The following is a 4,939-nucleotide window of genomic DNA, read 5'->3' on the forward strand; positions in this document are numbered from 1 at the left end:
GTGGTAGCACAGCAGGTTAGGCTCATATGGTGTGAAGCACAAGGACCAGCATTAAGGATCCCAGTTCAAGTCCCTGGTTCCCCACATGAAGGATGGGGTCGTTTCATATGCAGTAAAGCGGGTATGCAGGTGTGTCTCTCTCCCTTTCTTCCCCTTCTCTCTAATTTCCCTTGTCCTATCCAACAACAATAACAGCAATAACAACAAGGGTAACAAAAATGGGAAAATGGGAAATATGGCCCCCAGGAGCAGCAGATTCATAGTGCAGGCACCGAGCCCCAGTGATAACTCTGGAGGCAAAAAAAAAAAAAAAAAAAAAAAAAAAGAAAAAAAAAAACTTACGTATTAACATGAGAGAGAAGGGGAAATAATCACATCATCACTCTGGCACACTGAACTCAGAATATCATGCTTTGGAGTCCAGTGTTCTAGCCATTGCCCACCTTCAGGACCATAAAAATTTATTTTCAGAAAAGGAAGACAGAGACAGAAGTAGAGTTCTGGCACTTTAAAGTCAGGAATCAAACTTCTTTATTTTTTACTTTACATTTTAATTGTTATTGATTGGATAAAGACAGAGAATATAGAGAGGGAGAGAGAGAGAAGAGAGACCCGAGATACTGCTGTACTACTCCTCAAGCTTCCCTGCTGCATGTGAGGACCGGGGGCTTGAACTGGAGTCCTAGCACATGGTAACATGCATGCTGAACTAGGTGCTCCACAGCCAAGCCCCACAAGAAGCAAACTTCTTAAGTCCAGAGTTAGTGCACAGTGACACATTGTGGGCTATGAAGCCCCCTTAAATGATTCTTGTTCGGTTCTCCTGAGACTTGAATTGATACACATACTCAGTGTATCAGCTGCAAGCTAAGTGAAGGAGCTTCTGAAAGGTGGGAAGATGGTGTGCCAGGAAGATGTGGAGGCAAATTACTTCTAGCTGAGATGACCCACCAGAATGCTAAGTCAGTCACTTCAGGTTTCATTTAAAAGGTGTAGTGATTCCTGAAAGTCCTGGGATAAGAGGATGGCATTAACACTCAGAGACAACTTCTTCAATTGTTTAGCATTGCACTCAAATAGACTTTGCTTTTCATGGCATGGCACAAACATATGACAGGGACAGCCAGAGGAATTTCTGAGAGAGATAAAGTGGCATCAAACACCTGAAAGATTAAGTATTCTAAGTTTTGCTATGCTGACAAGTGATTATGACTTTTCAACCAGGTGAATCACCATCTGGCCCCAGAGACCATTCTTTTTTCCTTGGTTAGTCCAGGGGGGGGGTGGGGGGGAGAAACAGAAAAGGGAAGACACTACAGCACTGTCCACCACTGATGAAGCTTCCCTGGGTCCTCTAGATGCTCCCATGTGGGACCTAGGACTTGAACGTGAGTCCTCGTGCATGGTAATGTGTGCACTCAGAGGAAGCCACCTGCCAGCCCCTTACTACCTTTTTGCCATCAGGGTTATCACCAAGGCTCAGTGCCTGCAAGACTCCACCATTTCCAGAGTCCATTCTTTTTATTATTATTATTTTAAACTTTTCTTTATTTACTTTATAGAGACAGTCAGAAATCACAAGGGAAAAGGGGAAATAGAGAAGGAGAGAAAAAAATACCCTGCAGCACTATTTCACTACTTGCAAAGCTTTCTCTGTGCAGATGGGGACCAAGGGTTCCAACCTGGGTCCTTGTAGGTTATAACATGTGCACTCAACCAGGTGAATCACCACCTGCTCCCATGTGGGACCTAGGACTTGAACGTGAGTCCTCGTGCATGGTAATGTGTGCACTCAGAGGAAGCCACCTGCCAGCCCCTTACTACCTTTTGGTGGATAAAACACAAAGGATGTGATTCAAGTGAAGAAGGATCAGTTATATAATGTGACCAATGAGGGTGCTGTGAGATGAAGATTTGGTTAGGGTTTGGACACTGGAGCTGTGGCACCCATAGACACTAATTAGTGTTTGAAAAGTTAGCCATCATCATCCCTGCAGAGCAGTTAGGCCATGGCATGTGCAAACCTGAGGCAGTTACAAACCTGGCATGCTAAGATGCTGTACTTCTTGTGGGGAGGCCTCTTCTCGGGCACAGACTCCCGGCTTACCTGCCCTGCTGTACACCAGATGCAGGGGCCTAGGAGAATGTTCCGTGGCAGCAGGAGTGAATTTAAAGACGGGTGCTGTCTTTGTTGATCTCACAGCAGCCTATGACACGGTCTGGCACCGTGGTCTCCTAGTCAAGATCTCAAGATGCCTGCCTCCATGGGTGGCCAACACTATATCGTTTCTTCTCCAAAACAGAAGATTCTGGGTGCATCTGGGTGACAAGTCTAGCAGATGGAGACTTGTCTCAAGTGGCCTCCCCCAGGGCTCTGTTCTGGCTCCTACGCTATTTAATATTTACATCAATGACCTCCCAGAAACTTCTTCAAGGAAGTTCATCTAAGCCGATGACATCTGCTGTGCAACTCAGGCATCCAAGTTCAACATCCTCGAGGAAACACTCACAAAAGACATGTCTCTGATATGTGATTACTGTAAAAAAATGGCGACTAGCACTGCAAAAACGGTATCATCTGTTTTCCATCTACACCATGCTTCGGCCTCGCGTGAGCTTAATGTGCAGCTTGGCGATACGAGAATCCAGCATGAAGTCCAGCCAGTCTATCATGGCGTTACTCTCGATCGCACTCTGTCATTTCACAAACATCTCATAAAAACTGCAGCAAAGGTGGGCGCAAGGAATAACATCATTGCAAGACTGGCCAGCTCCTCATGGGGCGCGAGCGCTTCCACACTACGATCATCATCTCTGGCATTATGCTATTCCAATGCAGAATACTGTGCCCCAGTATGGTTCCGTAGCCCCCATGTCCACTTGGTCGATTCCAAATTATATTCCTCCATGAGGATAATTTCTGGAACCATCCGTTCCACCCCAGTTCCATGGCTGCCAGTTCTTAGCAACATCGCCTGCCAGATATTCGTCGGGATGCGGCATTATCTAAGTTCATTTCCCACGTCTACGCTCGACCAGACCTGCCAATATATGCAGATATCTTCGACCACCCTGTCCAACGCTTGAAGTCTCGTCACCCAATCTGGTCCCCTATGACTACACTGAACTTCTCTGTTCCAGTCTCTTGGAAACAGAGTTGGCAGTCAGCTGAGGTAAAAAACAAACACCTCATCACAGACCCCTGCAAGCGTCAACCTGGCTTTGACCTAGCACGTTATGATTGGGCTCTCCTCAATCGCTATCGAACAGGCCATGGCCGGTGCGCCGCTATGTTCCATCGCTGGGGGGCCAGAGATGACCCAAACTGCCCCTGCGGCTCCAGACAGACTATGACCCACATAGTCAACAACTGCCACCTCTCCAGATTCAAAGGAGGTCTAGAAACTTTACATCAGGCTCAACCTGATGCTTTTGACTGGCTACGGAAGAAGGGCAAACACTAGAAGAAGAAGAAGTTGACAGGTTCAGGTCATGGCAGAGGGGCGGAGAGATAGAGAGAGAGGAAGAGAGAGAGAGAAATAGGGGAGATAGGAGAGAATGAAATAAGATTGCATAAATAGCAACTTAAGATAACAAAGAAAATCTCTAAATCGAAGGACCAGTCATCAAAAGGTTGTCTGACAAATTCTAGGTATCTCGAGCACCTAAAAAAAAAAACAAACAACAAAAAAAAACTTTGGATTTCTCCATATGCTTCAAGCAAAGTCACATGAGCCACAGACATGAGGACCCTACTATTTTCTATTAAGCCACATAGCTCAGTTTAGAACTACAACTCAAGATATATTTAATGGAACACGGTACATTCAGCTCACTTGATGCATTGCTTTTATCTACCTAGGCCATCCTTCTTACCTAGCAGATATCTGAACTTTGACTCTTTTAAGTAGCAGAGAGTCAGCAAAGAGTCTTAGATGAGACTCTCAGGGATTAGAGTTAAGGTGAGATAGAAAATTCCAGAAATCTCCTAGCTGGCTTGTTCCTTAAGTCTATTTCATTCTGTACTTCATGGATATATTCAATTCAATCCTGTTGCTTTTTTACCAAGCTGCTTTCTGGGAAGTGACAATTTTGAAGTTAGAACAGAAATATAACAAACTCTGCCAACTACTTTTTCAGAAGAGATCAGAATTGTTGGCCAATATGCCAAAGTTTGGGGTAACATTTGTCAACCACCCACAAGTGTCTACACTGCTTGGGGAAGAGGATGAAGAGGCACTGCATTACTTGACAAGAGTTGAAGTGGCAGTATTCAAAGATAGTAAATCAGGTAATAGAATAGACTTTTATTTTGTTGAAAACCCTTACTTTGAAAATAAAGTTCTCTTCAAAGAATTTTATCTGAATGAGAGTGGTGATCCTTCTTTTGAAGGATCCCCTGAAATCAAATGGAAATCTGGAAAGGATTTGATCAAATGTTCAAGTCAAACACAATATAAAACCAACAGGAAGAGACAGCATGATGAACCAGAGACCTTCTTCACCTGCTTTATTGACCATTCTCATGCAGATGCAGGTGAGTTAAGAGAGGTCATTAAAGATGGTATCTGGCCAAATCCACTACAATACTACTTGGTTCCTGATATGGATGATGAATAAGGCGTGGGGGAAGATGATGATGATGATGATAATGAAGAAGAAGAAGAAGAAGAAGAAGAAGAAGAAGAAGAAGAAGAAGAAGAAGAAGAAGAAGAAGAAGAAGAAGAAGAAGAGGAAGAAAGATTAGAAGATATGAAGAAGTGGGAGCCTGGTGGTGGTGCACTTGGTTGAGCTCACATGTTACAATGCACAAAGACCTGGGTTCAAGCCCCCAATTCTCACCTGCAGGGGGGAGATCTTCACAAGTGGTGAAGCAGTACTGCAGCTGTCTCTCTGCTCTCACCCTCTCTATCCCTCCCTTCCCTCTTGATTTCTGACC

At 44.5% G+C, this 4,939-nt stretch overlaps 1 pseudogene; it reads left to right on the top strand.

The window, feature by feature from the left end:
* The first annotated feature begins 4,029 nt into the window (after positions 1–4,029).
* On the top strand, positions 4,030–4,731 carry LOC132533961 (protein SET-like; annotated as a pseudogene).
* The last annotated feature ends 208 nt before the right edge of the window (positions 4,732–4,939 follow it).

The sequence above is a fragment of the Erinaceus europaeus genome, chromosome 17, assembly GCF_950295315.1.
Source record: "Erinaceus europaeus chromosome 17, mEriEur2.1, whole genome shotgun sequence".
In the NCBI taxonomy this organism is placed as follows: domain Eukaryota; kingdom Metazoa; phylum Chordata; class Mammalia; order Eulipotyphla; family Erinaceidae; genus Erinaceus; species Erinaceus europaeus.